Source organism: Balaenoptera physalus (genome assembly GCF_965194825.1).
Source record: "Balaenoptera physalus genome assembly, chromosome: 12".
Taxonomy (NCBI): domain Eukaryota; kingdom Metazoa; phylum Chordata; class Mammalia; order Artiodactyla; family Balaenopteridae; genus Balaenoptera; species Balaenoptera physalus.
Genome location: NC_138897.1, coordinates 80,919,432 through 80,939,665, shown reverse-complemented (window position 1 = coordinate 80,939,665; position 20,234 = coordinate 80,919,432). Strand labels below are relative to the sequence as shown.

Sequence of the window (20,234 nt, the reverse complement as noted above, 5' to 3'; positions counted from 1 at the left end):
TTCTCTAAGCCTTGGCTATGCTGGTTTGGGACTGTCATGTGCATGCATGGTGCAGGGGTTAGGCTGGGACTTGTATGGAATCACACACAGAATTAGGGCATCTTCTTTTCTGGCTCTATCATTTCTGGGATTCCCCCCACACTTTCCTGCCTGAAGAAAGCCCTTCTGTAGTTTCTATAGGCTAAAAGATGGGATTTTATTAGCGTTTTAGGTGCCTACATTGAGCAACATCACGATTGGGGTACACACTTGAGGCAAAACTGTGAGAGAGAAAAAGAGAAAAAGTTTGGGAAACTTATTTCTTGCAGTTCACTTCTCCAGATTTGACTCCCTTCTGTAATCCACTTGCTTTTTTTTTACTTTTCAGAGTCCTCAAGTAGTTGATTTTTATATTTTTTCCAGAGTTTTTGTTTGTAATCAGTGGGAGAGATGGGCTGTAGAGTGCTTAAACACAGTAGCTTATTTATTTAGTTAGTCAGTTAATTTTAGTTTTTAAAATTGTGGTAAAATACATGTAACATAAAATTTACTATTTTAACCATTAAAAATTTTAAAGTTGTGGTAAAAATACATAACATAAAATTTAATGTCTTAGCCATGTTTAAGTGTACAGTTCAGCAGCATACATTCACATTGTTGTGCAACTATTCACTGTTCACCTTCAGAAATTTTTATTATCCCAAACTGAAAAACTCTGTATTCTTTAAACAATACCTCTCCATTTCTCCTACTTTCCAGCCTCTGGTAACCACCATTCTACTTTCTGTCTCTATGAATTTGACTACTCTAGGTACCTCATTATCAGTAAAATAATACAGTATTTGACCTTTTGTGTCTAGCTTGTTTCACTGAGTTTAATGTCTTCAAGGTTCATCCATGTTGTAGCATGTGTCACAATATTTTTTTTTAATTAAGGTGTTGATTTATAATATTATATTAGTTTCAGGTGTACAACATAGTGATTCAATTTTTAATTGATTACACTGTTTAAAATTATTATAAAATATTCTATATTTTATAATATTCTCTGTGCTTTATAATATATCCTTGTATCTTATTTATTTTATACATAGTAGCTTGTACCTCCTAATCCTCTACCTGTTTCTTGCCCCTCCCCCATCTTTCTTCCCACTGGCAGCCACTTTTTTATTAGGTATATCTGTGAATCTGTTTCTGTTTTGTTATATTTATTTGTTTTATTTTTTAGATATCCACATATAGGTAATAACATACAGTATTTGTCTTTCTCTGACTCATTTCACTAAGCATAATACTCTCCTGTTCCATTGGCAAAATTTCATTCTTTTTTATGGCTGAGTAATTCCATTGTATATATGTACCACATATTTTGTATCTATTCATCTGTTGTTGGACAATTAGGTTTCTACCATATCTTGGCTATTTTAAATAATGCTGCTATGAAGATTGGGGTGCCTATCTTTTCAAATTAGTGTTTTCTTTTTCTTGGATATATACTCAGGAGTGAAATTGCTGGATCATATGGTAGTTGTATTTTTAGTGTTTTGAGGAACCTCCATACTGGTTTCCAGAATGACTGAGTCAGCTTACATTCCCAAGAACAGTGTACTAGGGTTCCCTTTTCTCCACATCCGTAACAACATTTGTTATTTGTGGTCATTTTGGTGACAGCCATTCTGACAGGTGTGAGGCAGTATCTCATTGTGGTTTTTATTTGCATTATCCTGATAATTAGCAGTGTTGAACATTTTTTTGTGTGCCTATTGGCCATCTGTATGTCTTCTTTGGAAAAATGTCTATTCAGGTCTTCTGCCCATTTTTAAATTTGGTTGTTTGGTTTTTTGATATTGAGTTGTTTGAGCTGTTTATATATTTTGGATATTAACTCCTTATCAGACATATCATTTGCAAATATTTTCTCCTATTCCATACGTTGTCTTTTCATTTTGTCAGTGGTTTTCTTTGTTATGCAAAAGCTTTCAAGTTTAATTAGGTCTCATTTGTTAATTTTGCCTTTGTTTCCTTTGCATGAGGAGACTGATCCCCAAAAATGTTGCTATGTCAAAGAGTGTTCTGTGTATGTTTTCTTCTAAGAGTTTTATGGTTTCCGGTATTACACTTAGGTTTTTGATCCATTTTGAGTTTATTTTTGTATACGGTGTGATGAGATGTTCTAATATCATTCTTTTACATGTAGCTGTCCAGTTTTCCCAGCACCACTTATTGAAGAGTGTCTTTTCCCATTGTATATTTTTGCCTCTTATGACAGATTAATTGACCATAAATGTGTGGGTTAATTTCTGGGCTCACTGTTCTGTTCCATTGATCTATGTGCTTGTTTTTGTGCCAGTACCATACTGTTTTGATGACTGTAGCTTTGTAGTATAGTCTGAAGTCAGGGAATGTGATACCTCCAGCTTTGTTATTTTTTATCAAGTTTGCTTCAGCTCTTCGGGGTCATGTGTGGTTCCATATAAATTTTAGGATTATTCGTTCTTATTCTGTGAAAAATGTCATGAATATTTTGATAGGGATTGCATTGAATCTGTAGATTGCTTTGGATACTATGGACATTTTAACAATATTAATTCTTCCAGTCCATGAACATGGTGTGTCTTTCCATTTCTTTGTATCATCTAAAATTTCCTTCATCAGCATTTTGTAGTTTTAAGAATATAGGTTTTTCACCTTCTTTTTTAAGTTTATTTCTAGGTATTTTATTCTTTTTGATGCTATTTTAAATGGAATTGGTTTTTTTTTTTTTTGCTTTCTCTTTCTGATAGTTCTTTATTAGTGTATAGAAAACAACAGATTTCTGTATATCAATCTTGTGTCCTGCAACTTTACTGAATTCATTGATGAGTTCTAACAGTTTTTTGGTGGAGACTTTAGGGTTTTGTATATGTAGTATCATGTCATCTGCAAATAGTGACAGTTTTACTTCTTCCCTTCTAATTTGGAAGCCTTTTATTTCTTTTTCTTGTCTGATTGTTGTGGCTAGGACTTCTAGTACTATATTGAATAAAAGTGGTGAGAGTGGGCATCCTACTCTTGTTCTTGATCTTCAAGGACATGCTTTCAGCTTTTCACTGTTGAGTATAACGTTAGCTATGGGCTTGCCATATATGGACTTCATATATTGAGGTACGTTCTCTCTATACCCAATTTGTGGAGAGTTTTTATCATAAATAGATGTTGAATTTTGTCAGAAGCTTTTTCTGCATCTATTGAGATCATCATATGATTTTTATTCTTCTATTTGTTAGTGTGGTGTACCACATTGACTGATTTGTGGATTTTAAACCATTCTTGCATTCAGGAATAAATTCCACTTGATCATGGTATATGATCCTTTTTCTGTATTGTTGAATTTGGTTTGCTAATATTTTGTTTAGGATTTTTGCATCTATATTCATCAGAGATATTAGCCCATAATTTTCCTTTTTTGTAGTTTGTCTAGTTTTGGTATCAGGGTAATGGTGGCCTCATAGAATGAATTTGGAAGTGTTCCCTTCAATTTTTTGCAACAGTTTGAAAGTGATAGGTATTATGTCTTCTTTATATATTTGGTAGAATTCCCTTGTGAATCCATTTGTTCCTGGACTTTCTTTTGCTGGGAGTTTTTGGATTACTGATTCAATTTCACTACTATTGATCAATCTATTTAGGTAATCCGTTTCTTCTTGATTCAGTCTTGGAAGATTGTATGTTTCTAGGAATTTACCCATTTCTTCTCAATTGTCCAATGTGTTGGCATATAACTGTTTGTAGTATTCTTTTATTATTTTTTTTAGGTTTCTGTGATATGAGTTGTAATTTCTTCTCTTTCATTTCTTATTTTGCTTATTTGGGTCCTCTCTCTCTCTTCATTAATGAGCCTGGTTATAGGCCTATTGGTTTTGTTTATCCTTTCAAAAAAACAGCTCTTGGTTGCATTGATGTTTTCTATTTTTTCTTTTTGCTCTCTCATTTATTATATCCTCTTTGATCTTTATTATTTCCTTCCTTCTGCTGACTTTGGGTTTTGTTTGTTCTTATTTTTCTAATGCCATTAGATGGTAGTTTAGGTTATTTATTTGAGATTTTTCTTCTTTCTTGAGGTAGGCCCGTATCCATATAAATTTCCCTCTTAGAACTACTTTTTTGCCTTTTGTAGATTTTGGAATTTGTATTTTTATTTTCATTTGTCTTGAGGTATTTTCTTTCTTCCTTGATTTCTTCATTGACCCAATTGTTTTTTAGTAGCATGTTCTTCAGTCTCCATGTGTTTGTGTTTTTCCCATTTTTATTCCTATAATTGATTTCTAGTTCTGTATCATTCTGTTCAGAAAAACTGCTTGATATAATTTCTTTTTTCTTTTTAATATTTATTTATTTATTTTGGCTGTGTCAGGTCTTAGTTGTGGCACGTGGGATCTTCGTTGCAGCATGTGGGATCTTTCATTGCAGCACACAGGCTCTTCATTGAGGTGCGCGGGCTTCTCTAGTTGTGGCACGTGGGCTTCTCTCACTAGTTGTGGTGCATGGGCTCCAGAGCACGCAGGCTCAGTAGTTGTGGCATGTGGGCTTAGCTGCCCCATGGCATGTTCAATCTTAGTTCCCCGACCAGGGATCGAACCTACATCCCCTGCATTGGAAGGCGGATTCTTAACCACTGGACCACCAGGGAAGTCCTAATTTCTGTACTCTTAAATTTGTTGAGACTTGTTTTGTGGCCTAGCATGTGATCTATCCTGGAGAACGTTCCTTGTGCACTGAGATGCCTGAGAGCCACACAGTGAGGTTATGGGTAGAGAGAAAGCATGGACTTTGGGCTCTACTTTTGCTAGTGTTTGAGGTTAGAGTGTCTAGGGTTTTGAGGGTTTACTCTTTATTGGCTAATTTACAGCCTAAGAGTAGGAATTAGGGTAAGGGAAGGGAGAAGTGGATCACTCAGTTGTCAGTTAATCTAGGTTACTCAGGACTTTCTGAAAGAGAGACCTTTGTGAGTGGGGATAGCCTAAATCCTTATCTGGTTGTTTTTCTAGTAGCTGTGTCTTACAGCTGGCAATATGTTTGAGATAGATGTCTTTTTTTTCCTGTTATAAACCTGTTTATTATAGTTTTCTTAAACATTTTACTACATGCATTACAGAATGGGTATTGCTTCTAATCATTGTAATAACATTGTGCTGAACTCAGTAAGTAAGCTCTGTTAGAAACATCTTTATTACAAGTCGTCTTAACCACTTCACTAAATGCATTAATGGAATGTATATCCTTTACATTTCACTGCATGAACACTGTGCTGAATGCAGCTTTCAAGTAGCTCTGTTAGTAACATCTTTTTTTTTTTTAAAGTTTTATTGATTGATTGATTGATTGCTATGTTGGGTCTTCGTTTCTGTGCTAGGGCTTTCTCTAGTTGCGGCAAGCGGGGGCCACTCTTCATCACGGTGCGCGGGCCTCTCACTATTGTGGCCTCTCTTGTTGCGGAGCACAGGCTCCAGACGCACAGGCTCAGTAGTTGTGGCTCACGGGTCTAGTTGCTCTGCGGCACGTGGGGTCTTCCCAGACCAGGGCTCGAACCCGTGTCCCCTGCATTAGCAGGCAGATTCTCAACCACTGCGCCACCAGGGAAGCCCTGTTAGTAACATCTTTATTACAAGTGACACTGAATGGATATCACTTCCATTTACTAAAATAACACTGTACTGAATGCAGCTTACAAGTAGCTTTGTTTGAAACATATTTATTACAAGTCTTTTGTAATGAATGCCTTCCTTGGCAATCAAAAAGCTTAATGTCAGATACTTACACAATAATAATGTGATTTATTTCCAGAAAACATACTTTGTATGCTTTTGAAATTATTAAGACTTATTTTATGACCCAGAATATGATCCATCTTGACAAGTGTTCTGTATGCAATTGAAAAAAAATGTGTTCTAAATGTTGATCATGTCAAATTAGTTGACAGTGTTGTTCAAGTCTACTAAATTCTTGCCAATTTTCTGTCTACTTATTGTATTCATTAGTAAGTGAGAGATATTGATACCTCTGACAATAATTGTGGATTTTTCTATTTCTCCTTATAGTTCTATTAGTTTTTACTTCATGTATTTTGAAATTCTATTATAAGGGGCATAAAAATTTAGGATTTTTATGTCCTCTTCATTAAGTGAACCAGTTACTATTATGAAATGACCTGGTTTATCCTTGGTAATATTCTTTGCTCTAAAATCTATTTTTCCTGATATTTATATAGCCATTTCAACTTTCTTTTGATTATTATTGGCATGCTTTATCTTTGTACTTCCTTTTATTTTAACTTAATTGTGTATTTATATTTAAAGTACATTTCTTGATACTTCCCTAGCGGTCCAGTGGTTAAGACTCTGTGCTTCCACTGCAGGGGGCATGGCTCGATCCCTGGTCAGGGAACTAAGATCCCACATACTGCATAGCCAAAAAAAGAAATAATAATAATAATAATAATAAAACAAGAGCTTAATAGTTTCTTTTAAAAAAAATGAAGTGCATTTCTTGTAGGTAGCATATATTTAGGTCTTACTGTCTTATCCAGTCTGACAATGCTGTCTTTTTTATTTGGCTGCGCCACGCAGCTTGCAGCATCTTAGTTCCCTGACCAGAAATTGAACCTGGCCCTGGAATTGAAAGCGTGGAGTCCTATCCACTGGACTGCCAGGGAATTCTCAATGCTGTCTTTTAATTGTGGTGTTTAGACCAGTTACATTTAATTTGATTGTATTGTGGCATTTGAATCTGTCATTTTGCTATTTGTTTTCTATTTGTTCTGTCTGTTCATTGTTCCTGTTTCCTTCTTTTTTCTGCCCTCATTTGGATTTATATACTATATTTTATTTTTACCTTTTATCTCCTCTGTTGGTTTATTAGCTAAAACTCTTTGTTGTGTTACTTTAGAGGTTATGTTGCATGGTTCATAGTATACATTTTAACTTATCACAGTTTGACTTCAAGTGATACCGTATTTCTTCACATACATGTGAAGGATGAGAATCTTACAACAGAATTCTGCCATTTCTCCCTTCCTGGACTTTACGCTATTGTTGTCATGCATTTTTCTTTTATATATATCAGAAAGCCCACAGTACATTGTTTTTTTTTTTTTGCTCAAACTGTTAATTGTTATTAAGAGATTAAATAATAAGAAAAAATCTTTTATACTAACCCTTCTGGTGTTTTTCATTCTTTTGTGTAAATCCAGATTTCCATCTGGTGTCATTTTTCCTCTGCCTGAAGCACATTATTTAACATTTCTTGTACTGTGGATCTGCTTTTGGATGTTTGAAAATGTCTTTATTTCACCTTTGTTTTTGAGAGTATATTTGCTGAGTATATAATTCTAGATTGATAAAATTTAAGTCACAAAATTTGCTCCACATCTTTTTGCTTGCACTGTTTCCATCAGCATATCTGGTATTATCCATATCTTTGTTCCTGTGTACATACCTTTTTTTAAAAACTGGCTGTTTTTTAAGATTTTTCTCTTAAAAATGAACAATTTGATTATGATGTGCCTTGATGTTATTTTCTTCATATTTTTTGTTTTGGAATTAATTAAGCTTTTGTATCTATGAGTTTATAATCATCATCAAATTTGGAAATTATTTGTCCATTATTTCTTCAAATAGTTTTTCTGTTCCACTCTTTTGCACCACTTCCACTCCTTTCAGGCCTCCTATTATCTATATTTTGGGCTACCTGAAACTTTCCCACAGTTCACTGATGCTTTTTTTGTGCAGTTTTTGGATTCTTTTTTCTCTGTTTTTCATTTTGGATATTTTCTATTGCTATGCCTTCAAGTTCACTAATCTTTTCTTCTGCAGTGTCTAATCTGTGTATTTAAAAAATCTCATCCATTTTAGTTTTTATATCTAACAGTTCAATTTAGTTCTTCTAGAGATATTTTCCATGTCTCAACTTATTAAAAATATACAATACAGTTATAATAACTGTTTTATTATCTTTTACTGCTAATTCTAACATCTGTTTCAGTTCTGAGTAGGTTTCAGTTGATTGATTATTCTCCTTAGTATGGGTCATGTTTTCCTCCCTCTTTGCATCCAATCTTTTATTGGATGCCAGAAATTGTGAATTTTATCTTTTTGGGTATGAGATATTTCTCTGTTTCTATAACAAATCTTGAATTTTTTTCTTTGATGCAGTTGAGTTACTTTGAAATAGTTTGAATCTTTCAGGTCTTTTATGATTTTTTTACATGGGTCTGGAGCAATGCTCAGTCTCAGGCTAATTATTTCTCACTGTTGAGGCAAGACCTTCCTGAGTACTCTGCCCTGTGCTCTGATAAATTTTTTGAATCTTGGTTGTGGAAACAGGCACTATTCTTTTTTTTTTTTTTTCTGCAAAAACCTTTATTGTTTCCATTTGGTCCAAGGCATGGGAGAGGGCTCCGCGGTGGTTAAAAAGCTGCCTAGTGGGTGCAGAGAGGGACTTCAGGCAGAAGCCCTGACACCAGAGGGGCTCCTCAAAGTCCGCTGGACTCTGGAGGCTCCTAGTCGTGCTTGAGGGTGAACCTTTCAAAGAGATACTCGCCCAGCCCAGCTGGGGACCAGCCAGCTTGTGGAGGTTGGCTAGGTGGTCACCCATCTTCTTGATGAGTTTCAACTCCTCGTCTAGGAAGTGGCTCTCCAGGAAGTCACAGAGGTGGGGGTCTGTGTGGGCAGAACCCAGGGCATGCAGATCCAAAAGGGCCTGGCTCAGGTTCTTCTTTATGAGAATGGTGGCTTCCATAGCATCCTGGGTTTTACCCCACTCATCTTGAGATGGCTTCTATACTTCCTGGAAGAGGGCATAGCTGCCGCACTTGTTTTGCATTTTCAAGAGACACTTGGCGCCTTCCCACTTCTCCTTGGCCAATTCTCAGAAAAGGTGGCCCATACCCTCCAAAGCCACATCATCGCAGCTGAAATAGAAGCCCAGAGAGAGGAAGGTATAGGAGGCCTGCATATGCATGCTGACAGGGCGGTTGACAGTGGCCTCCACCTCAGTGGAATAATTCTGATGAATCTGGGAGCTCATCGTTGATTGGTAATAAGGAGTTAAGCTCAAAAAATGGTGTTGGCTGGTTCTGAGGATAGCTGAGTGGCTGATCCTGAAGGTTGCAACTGGAAAAAAGTTGGAGGGTGGTCATAGGCTGGCTCAAGGGGCATCCCTGGGTCTGTTCTGTCCAAACACTGTTGAAGCAAGAGACAGATCTGCGGCACTTCCGAGCACATGGCCAGACAGGCACTATTCTTAGCCTTATGTGATCTCTAGATACCATTCTCTCTATTTCTTTTAGATGGTTCTTTCCCCAGCTTTGGGTAGTTTCCTTATGCAAGCACACCAATCAGTAGTTGGTTGAATACTCCAGGAGGACCCTCTGCAAATCTCTAGGGTTCTCTGAGCATCTCTTTCCTCTCTGGCACTCTGTTCTATAAACACTAGCTGCCTTGGTCTCCCTGGATTCTCTGGTCTGTCTCCTCAACTCAGAGTCTGCCATGTTCTGCCTCAGTTTCCTCTTCCTATACTGCAGCATGGAAATTCTCTCTAGGAGGTAAGCTGAGGAGATTGTATGGTTCATGTTATGTTTCCCATGTTTCAGAGATCACTGTCCTCTGTTATCTGATATCTAGTGTCTTGAAAACCATTGTTTTAAATGTTTTGTCAGGGTTTTTTTGTTTGTCAGAAAGGTAAATCCAGTTCTTGTCACTCCATCTTGGCCAGAAGTGGAAGTCCTAGTTTGTTTTTGTGAAGTTCATAAAGTGTATTTTTAAAAAATTTTTTATTTATTATTTATTTATTTTTTTAAAATTTTTGACTGTGTTGGGTCTTCGTTTCTGTGCGAGGGCTTTCTCCAGTTGCGGCGAGTGGGGGCCACTCTTCATCGCGGTGCGCGGGCCTCTCACTATCGCAGCCTCTCTTGCTGCGGAGCAGAGGCTTCAGACGCTCAGGCTCAGTAGTTGTGGCTCACGGGCCCAGTTGCTCCGCGGCATGTGGGATCTTCCCAGACCAGGGCTCAAACCCGTGTCCCCTGCATTGGCAGGCAGATTCTCAACCACTGCGCCACCAGGGAAGCCCCATAAAGTGTATTTTTTAACCACCTATGTGATGATCATTAGGCCAGGATTCATTGTGTTATTATTGTAATATCAAGTGTTTTTTAAATCACAGGTGCTTGGTACAAATGTCATAAATAAAGCTCAGGGACTGAGATTATGCTAAAAAACTTCAGCCTTTTGATATTCAGGGTTAACTTGGCAGACTCAGGAGAATATATTATATAAATAATTCTTAGTAAATGTCTAAATTATTCTTTAGAAAAGAAAAAAATGTCCAGATTCTTCCAAATTAAAGTAAAACTTTTAATATTCCCCATTGCATTTCCTCCTGATAAATTCTGCCAGTTTGGAGGGAAAAAAAATACTATTTAATGTGGCTCTTTTCTTTTTTGTTGTTGTTGTCCAATGTGCTCTCTTTTTTAAAAATTGAAGTATAGTTGATTGACAGTGTTGTGTTAATTTCTGGTGTACAGCAAAGTGATTCAGTTATACATGTATATACCTATTCTTTTTCGTATTCTTTTCCATTATGGTTTATTACAGGATATTGAATATACTTCCCTGTGCTATATAGTAGGACCTTGTTGTTTACCTATTTTGTATACAGTAGTTTGTATCTGCTATTCCCAAACTCCTAATTTATCCCTCCCCTACCCCCTTTCCCCTTTGGTAGCCATAAGTTTGTTTTCTATGTGTGTGAGTCTATTTCTCTTTCATAAATAAGTTCATTTGTGTCATTTTAGATTCCACACAAATGTGATATCATATGGTATTTGTTTTTCTCCTTCTGACTTACTTCATTTTGTAAGATAATCTCTACGTCTGTCCACGTTGCTGCCAATGGCATTATTTTATTCTTTTTTATGACTGAGTAGTATTCCATTGTGTATATATACCACATCTTCTTTATCCATTCATCTGTTGATGGACATTTAGGTTGCTTCCATGTCTTGGCTATTGTAAATAGTGTTGCTGTGAACATTTGGGTGCATGTATATTTTTGAATTAGAGTTTTGTCCAGATATATGCCCAGGAGTGGGATTGCTGGGTCATATGGTACTTCTATTTTTAGTTTTTTAAGGAACCACCATACTGTTTTCCATAGTGGCTGCACCAATATATATTCCCACCAACAGTGTAGGAGGGTTCACTTTTCTCCATACCCTCTCCAGTATTTGTTATTTGTTGACTGTTTAATGATGACCATTCTGATCTGTGTGAGGTGGTACCTCATTGTAGTTTTGATTTGCATTTCTCTAATAATTAGCAGTGTTGAGCGCATTTCCATGTGCCTGTTGGCCATCTGTGTGTCTTCTTTGGGGAAATGTCTATTTAGGTCTGCCCATTTTTTGAATGAGTTGTTTGGTATTTTGCTATTGAGTTGTATGAGCTGTTTGTATATTTTGGATTAATCCCTGGTCAGTCGCATCATTTGCAAATATTTTCTCCCATTCTGTGGGTTGTATTTTTATTATGTTTATGGTTTCCTTTGCTGTGCAAAAGCTTTTAAGTTTGATTAGGTCCCATTTGTTTATTTTTTGTTTTTATTTTTGTTGCCTTGGGAGACTGACCTAAGAAAACATTGTTACGATTTATGTCAGAGAATGTTTTGCCTGTGTTCTCTTCTAGGAGTTTTATGGTGTCATATCTGATATTTCAGTCTTTAAGACATTTTGAGTTTATTTTTGTGTAGGGGGTAAGGGAGTGTTCTAACTTCACTGATTTACATGTGGCTGTCTAGCTTTCCCAACACCACTGGCTGAATTATACACTCCATTGTATATTATTGCCTCCTTTGTTGAGGATTAATTGACTGTAGGTGTGTTGGTTTATTTCTGGGCTCTCTATTCTGTTCCATTGATCCATACATCTGTTTTTGTACCAGTACCACACTGTTTGTTTACTATAGCTTTGTAGTATTTTCTGAAGTCTGGAAGGGTTATGCCTCCAGCTTCATTCTTTTTCCTCAGTATTCCTTTGGCAATTCTGGGTCTCCTGTGGTTCTATAGAAATCTTAGGATTATTTGTTGTAGTTCTGTAAAAAATGTCATGGGTAATTTGATAGGGATTGCATTAAATCTGTAGATTGCTTTGGGTAGTATGGCCATTTTAACAATATTAGTTCTTCCAATCGAAGCACATGGGATATCTTTCTATTTCTGTGAATCATCTTCAATTTCCTTTATCAGTGTTTTATAATTCTCAGTATATAGGTCTTTCACCTCCTTGGTCAGGTTTATTCCTAGGTATTTTCTTTTTTTTGATGTGACTTTAAACGGGATTGTTTTCTTACTTTCTCTTTCTGATACTTCATTGCTTTTTTTTTTTAAACAGATGAACACTTTATTTATTTATTTATTTATGTCCACATGTTGCTTGTGGCATCTTAGTTCCCCGACCAGGGATTGAACCCAGGCCCTCAGCAGTGAAAGTGCAGAGTCCTAACGACTGGACTGCCAGGGAATTCCCGATACTTCATTGTTAGTGTAAAGAAATGCAACAGATTTCTGTATGTTAATCTTGTATCCTATACCAAGAGTTGCTTCTTCCTAGTCCTGAAAGTGGATTCAGTTTATCTCTCTGTTTGGCAAGGTTTCAGAACCTCATTTTTGATACTTTCCTATGGAGAGATATGTTTGATAAGATAGAAACTTCTCTTGACAAGATAGGTTGACTGTGCTGATCTGTCGAGGCATTAGTGCCTCCTTCTCCCAAAATTTGTCAGAAATTGCCTAGATGTTCTGTTCTAGATTTTTGGCTAGTTACAGGAAAGCCAGAGCTGGTCAGAGAGAATTAGCTCAATACAGCCACAGCACCCTTATGCCACTTCACTGAACTGGAACAGAAGAAATCAATCATTTACCAAAAGCTCACAGGCCCAAGAGAGCTGATGAGAAGATAAAATATGCTCCAACTGTATAATCCATTAGAAAAGAAATAGTAGAAAGTACACTGAATCAGAGATTAGGAAATCTTGGTCAATATCAAACCAGAACTGCATTGTATATAGTTCAACACCTCTTTTTTTTCTTTTTTTTTTTTTTTGCCATGCCACATGGCTTGCGGGATCTCAGTTCCCTGACCAGGGATTGAATCCGGGCCACAGCAGTGAAAGCCAGGAATCCTAACCACTAGGACACCAGGGAACTCCCTCAACACCTCTTTAAGAGTTAAGGTTCTAACCACCCAGTGAGACCTCTCGTCTCTGAAGTCTCTTTTTAAACTGAATATCACTGAAGCCTGAAACTTTCCAAGTCTGGCTTAAGTATAGTTTTCCACCAGCCCTAGGTAAACAGGCAGAGCCATTTTCTTTTTTTTTTTTTTTTTTAATTTTAATTTTATATTGGAGTATAAGTGATTTACAATGTTGTGTTAGTTTCAGGTATACAGCAAAGTGATTCAGTTATACATATACACATATCTATTTTTTTTCAAATTCTTCTCCTGTCTGTCATACAGAGTGAAGTAAGTCAGAAAGAGAAAAACAAATATCATATGTTAATGCATATATGTGGAATCTAGAAAAATGGTACAGATTAACCTATTTGCAGGGCAGGAATAGAGACAGATGTAGAGAGTGGATGTGTGGACATGGCGGGGGGGGAATGAGGGGTGGGATGAATTGGGAGATTGGGATCGACATATATACACTACCGTGTGTAAAATAGATAGCTAGTGGGAACCTGCTCTATAACACAGGGAGCTCAGCTTGGTGCCTTGTGGAGACCTAGATGGGTGGGATAGGGGTGGGTGAGAGGGAGATCCAAGTGGGAGGGGATATATGTATACATATAGCTGATTCACTTCGTTGTACAGCAGAAACTAAGACAACATTGTAAAACAACTATACCCCAATTAAAAAAAATTATTTTCCCATATAGGTTATTATGGAGTATTGAGTAGAGTTCCCTTTATATATAGTAGTGTGTATATATGTTAATCCCAACCTCCTAATTTTTCTCTCCCCCCATCTTTCCCCTTTGGTAATCATAAGTTTATTTTCTAAGTCTGTGAGTCTGTTTCCGTTTTGCAAATAAGTTCATTTGTATCATTTTTATTTTTACATTCCATATATAACTGATATCATATGATATTTGTCTTTCTCTGTCTGACTTATTTCACTTAGTATGATAATCTCTAGGTCCATCCATGTTGCTGCAAATGGCATTATTTCATTCTTTTTTATGGCTGGGTAATATTCCATTGTATATATGTACCACATCTTCTTTATCCATTCCTCTGTCAATGGACATTTAGGTTGCTTCCATGTCTTGGCTACTGTAAATAGTGCTGCAGTGAACATAGGGATGCATACATCTTTTGGAGGTTAATCTCTTGTCAGTCATTTCATTTGCAAATATTTTCTCCCATTCTGTGTGTTGCCCTTCGTTTTATGATTTCCTTTGCTGTGGAAAGGATTTTAAGTTTAATTAGGCCCCATTTGTTTATTTTTGTTTTTATTTCCATTACTCTAGGAGACGGATTGAAAGATATTGCTGCAATTTATGTCAAAGAGTGTTCTGCCTATGTTTTCCTCTAGGAGTTTTATAGTATCTGGTCTTGCCTTTAGGTCTTTAAACCATTTTGAGTTTATTTTTGTGTATGGTGTTAGAAAATGTTCTAATTTCATTCCCTTACAGTAGCTGTCCAGTTTTCCCAGCACCACTTATTGAAGAGACTGTCTTTCCTCCATTGTATATTCTTGCCTCCTTTGTCATAGATTAATTGACCATAGGTGTGTGGGTTTATTTCTGGGCTTTCTATTCTGTTCCATTGATCTGTAAGTCTGTCGTTGTGCCAGTACCATACTGTTTTGGTTACTGTAGATTTATAGTATAGTCCGAAGTCAGGGAACCTGATTCCTCCAGCTCCGTTTTTCTTTCTTAAGATTGCTTTGGCTCCTCAGGGTCTTTTGTGTTTCCATACACATTTTAAGATTTTTTTGTTCTAGATCTGCAAAACATGCCATTGGTAATTTGATAGGGATTGCATTGAATATGTAGATTGCTTTGGGTAGTATAGTCATTTTCACAAAATTGATTCCTCCAGTCCAAGAGCATGGTATATCTTTCCGTTTGTGTCATCTTCGATTTCTTTCATCAGCATCTTATAGTTTTCAGAGACAGGTCTTTTGCCTCCTTAGTTAGGTTTATTCCTAGGTATTTTATTCTTTTTGATTCGATGGTAAATGGGATTATTTCCTTAATTTATCTTTCTGACCTTTCACTGTTAGTGTATAGAAATGCAGCAGATTTCTGTGTATTAATTTTGTATCCTGCAACTTTATTGAATTCATTGATGAGCTCTAGTAGTTTTCTCGTAGCATCTTTAGGATTTTCTATGTATAGTATCATGTCATCTGCAAATAGTGACAGTTTTACTTCTTCTTTTCCAATTTGGATTCCTTTTCTTTCTTTTCCTTCTCTGATTGCCATCACTAGGACTTCCAAAACTATGTTGAATAAAAGTGGCAAGAGTGGACATCCTTGTCTTGTTCCTGATCTTAGAGGAAATGCTTTCAGCTTTTCACTGTTGTGTATGATGTTAGCTCTGGGTTTGTCACATATGGCCTTTGTTATGTTGAGTTATGCTCCCTCTATGCCCACTTTCTGGAGAGTTTTTATCATAAATTGATGTTGAATTTTGTCAAAAGCTTTTCCTGCATCTATTGAGATGATCATATGTTTTTTATTCTTCAGCTTGTTAATGTGGTGTATCACATTGATTGATTTGAGAATACTGAAAAATCCTTGCATCCCTGGGATAAATCCCACTTGATCATGGTGTATGATCCTTTTATTGTATTGTTGGATTCGGATTGCTAGTACTTTGTTGACTATTTTTACATCTATGTTCATCAGTGATATTGGTCTACGATTTTCTTTTTTTGTGGTATCTTTGTATGGTTTTGGTATCAGGGTGATGGTGGCCTCATAGAATGAGTTTGGGGGTGTTCCTTCCTCTGCAATTTAAAAAAATAGTTTCAGAAGGATAGGTGTTAACTGTTCTCTAAATGTTTCATAGAATTTGCCTGTGAGACCACCTGGTCCTGGACTTTTGTTTGTTGGGAGTATTTAAATCACAGTTTTAATTTCAGTACTTGTGATTGGTCTGTTCATATTTTCTGTACCTTCCTTTTCAGTCTTGGGAGATTGTACCTTTCTAAGAATTTGTCCATTTCTTCTAGGTTGTCTATTTTATTGGCATATAGTTGCTTGTAGTAGTCTCTTATGATCCTTTGTATTTCTGTGGTGTCCATTGTAACTTCTCCTTTCTCATGTCTAATTTTATAGATTTGAGCCCTCTCCCTTTTTTTCTTAATGAGTCTGGCTAAAGGTTTATCAATTTTGTTTATCTTTTCAAAGAACCAGCTTTCAGTTTCATTGATCTTTTGTATTGTTTTCTTCATCTCTATTTCATTTATTTCTGCTCTGCTCTTTAGGATTTTTTCCTTCTACTAACTTTGGGTTTTCTTTGTTCTTCTTTCTCTAGTTGCTTTAGGTGTAAGTTAGGTTGTTTATTTGAGATTTTTCTTGTTTACTGAGGTAAGATCGTATTGCTATAAGCTTCCATCTTAGAACTGCTTTTGATGTGTCACATAGGTTTTTTTTTTTTTTTTTTTTGCAAAAAAAAAGCCCCAGGTAAGATTTATTTACAACATTGTAAATTTACAACATTGTAAAGCAATTTACAACATTGTAAAGGAACTATACTCCAATTAAAAACAAAAAGATTTATTTAACGTGGTAGGCGTGCTTGCCTATTCATAAGTTCATTCCAGTCTGGAACACAGGAGGATAGTGCTACTAGCATATCTGCTGCACCATTTAATCCATTCCTTTCCTTTATTTTTAACTGGGTTAAGACTGAAAATCCTAGTTCACACAAACTAGTTGTTGTGAATGGTAATAATAGCAGGATACTCTTTTGACTTATCAAAGGAAAGTCTTCCTTTATCTTAATCCAAAATGCTGATAAACTTAGTGTTTCATAATCATTCTTCAATGTATATGAAGAACTGAGCTTCAATAATTCATTTTCTTCTTCAGGCACCAAGTTTAACTCAATTATTGATTCTGGGTTTCGAAAAGCAAACGGATCTTTTATGCAACAATTCTGTCTTAATGTTTCAAATTTCTCTTCTGGGAATAAATGGTTAAAAGTTTGACATAGAGAAGTGAGATGCAACAATATCTCTAGTTTTATTTCTTCCAAAATGTTTTCATTAACAACATTCTTTTCAATGTGCTGCAAAAACCTTGGAAACATGTAGTAGCTAGGATGGATGCTTTTAAGCCTCACTTGCCACAACAATAATGCCTTCTGGAATCCTTGGATACGTTTGGCATGTTGGAATATATCACTGTTTTTCCCCTGTAGCTTTAAATGTAGTTCATTAAGGATTCCAAAAATATCAGTTAAATATGGCAGTTTCGTTACCCAAATATCATCTTCAAAAATAGTTGCCAAATGAGATTTCTTTTCAATGCGAAAAACGTGGATCTCATTCCTGAGTTCGTAAACGCTGCTTAGTATTTTCCCTTGAGACAACCAACGAACTTTGGTATGATACAGTAAGTGGGTATAATTAGCTCCAATCTCCGAATAAAATGTTCCAAGAAATCGGCTATTTAGTGAGCTTCCTTTAATAAAGTTAACAACTTTCACTGCATTTTTCAATACTTCCATGAGCTTCTGTGGAATCTCTCTGGATGCTAATGCTTCATGATGTATAAAACAGTGATTCCACACAGCACTAGTAACTTGTAGCAATTTTTTAATTACTCTGCTCTGTTTTCCAGTTATGTTTGCTGTTCCATCACTTGTAATTCCTTTGCAGTTTTTCCAGTTTAATTTATACTGACCAACAATGCACCTTTCTAATTCTGTGAAAATATCTAATCCACTTAGGTGTGAGGTTAAGTTTAAACAACACAAAAAATCTTCCATAAAATCGCCTTGCCACGCATATCTGACATAGACTAAAAGTGCTGTGCAGCTTCCAGTATCCGTGATTTCATCAAGCTGGATTGCAAAGTCTATTGCCGACTGTAACCGAGTAATAAGCATTGCCTCTAAATGTTCGGCAGCCGTACAAATTTGAAGAGCTATTGTGTTATCACTAGGAATAGTTTTTAATTTATCAGCAGATTTATCATAAAAAATTGTATGCACCATATCCAAACATGCTGGAAGAATAATTTTTTCAGCATCTGTGTGAGCCATGTTCTCTTTTGCCACATGATAAGCAACTAAATATGATGATAATGTTTTCTCACTAACAGTAGTAGAGCAACTAAGAAATTGTGTTGATGACTTTACATCTATTTTCTTTCTTTGAAAGTATTCAAGAGGCTTATCAATAAGTTCAGCATGCTGTGTTTCTAAGTACCTTTTTAATTTTGAAGGTTTTAAGCTTTCATTTGTGAGAATATTATTACAAATAACAGACTGAGGTCTGTCATTTTCAAAGGGGTTGTCACATTTGATAAAACCGTATTTTAAATAATCTTCATTATAACGTCTTGCAGTTACTTTTTTCTTTTTGAAATGTGGCTCAAACGAAGTTGATGTTTGCAGATTAGAGTGAACATTTTTCTCAATATTGTCACTATTCATACTTCGAGATCCAGCAGTAGAACTTGAACATGTTTCTGCATATTTCACTTCATTATTCCTCTTTCTTTTAAAAAAGAAATGATCCATTTTAAAAGCAATTTTGAAAAGAGGCAATTATAATATTTGCCACTAACTATAATTGCCATTCATGTGTGTATGTGTGTGTATATATATATATTTTATAGCCTAGATAACATCTTTCCAAAAAATGCAGTTTGCAGCTGAATCTCAGTGGAACATCTCAGACTTTATATCCAGTTGCAAGTCATGGTAATATATCAACTAGACTGCATATCAGCCTTGTTATTATGAAAACCAAATAAGACATCAGCAGACAAATGATTGAAAAACCATTTCTTAGGCAATCAATATACATCCTATTCCTCATATACCCTCCATCAAATATCTTTCCACATATTGAAACTGACCTTAGTATTCCTTGCAAGGTATAAAATTCTGACAAAGGATTCATGCAAAGCACTCTGATATTTTATATTTTATTTTGTTTTTAAAAATGTTCCTTGTGACTCACAAAATTGATTTCATGACCTACTAAATGGGTCACATGCATAATGTGAAAAACACTGATATAGAGACGTTTTCCTCTTTTGTGTTAGTGGGTTGACTACGCCTGCTTGATGATCAAAGAAACTAGCTGATCTGCTAAACTGTTAGCTGATACAGGAACTTTCTTGAAGTCGTAGGTATATATCATTCCTGATACTTTTTGATGGGAATGGTTTTTAAGAGTGCCAGTATGGTCTGATCTCATGAGGTTCCAATGAGGTTTTCCATGGCTAGGTCAACTATAAGGTTGGAGCTGGTGACATATTTTTAGAACTGTCTTGGAATGCATCCTTGACCTCCAGCCCAGCACCATGAACCTCGCGTCTTGCCTGCCGACCCGTGGTGCCTCGCTCCCCATTCCCTGCACAACACCACTTCCACTCTCACCTTGGCACCCAGAGAAATGCTGCTTCCAGCCAGAGAAGGGCTGGCTCCGTTGTGGTTTTGGATCGTCATACTTTCATTTTCATTTATCTCTAGGTACTTTTTTATTTCCTCTTTGATTTCTTCAGTGATCCATTGATTGTTTAGTAGCATATTTTTAGCCTCTACATGTTTGTGTTTTCTACAGTTTTTTTTTCTTCTAGTTGATTTCTAATCTCATAACATTGTGGTCGGAAAAGATGCTTGATATGATTTCAGTTTTCTTAAATTTACTGAGGCTTGCTTTATGGCCCAGCATGTTATCTATCCTGGAGAATGTTCCATGTGCAGTTGAAAAGAATGTGTATTCTGCTGCTTTCGGATGGAATGCTCTATTAATATCATTTAAGTCCGTCTGGTCTAATGTGTCATTAAAGGCCTGTGTTAGCTTATTGATTTTCTGTGTGGATGATCTGTTCTTTGATGTAAGTGGGGTACTGTAGTCCCTCACTATTATTGTGTTACTGTCAATTTCTCCTTTTTTGGCTCATTTGATGGGTGCATATATATATTTACAATTGTTATATCTTCTTCTTGGATTGATCCCTTGATCATTATGTA

At 36.1% G+C, this 20,234-nt stretch overlaps 1 protein-coding gene and 1 pseudogene across 15 annotated transcripts in view; one reads left to right on the top strand and one right to left on the bottom strand.

Moving 5' to 3' along the window:
* The window catches only part of TMEM116 (transmembrane protein 116), a 225,715-nt gene that overhangs the window by 28,310 nt on the left and 177,171 nt on the right, over positions 1-20,234 (top strand). The gene's annotated exons all lie outside the window — the stretch shown is intronic.
* Positions 5,320-9,771, bottom strand: LOC309639841 (ferritin light chain pseudogene; annotated as a pseudogene). The gene has a single exon. The product of its transcript is annotated as a ferritin light chain pseudogene (transcript).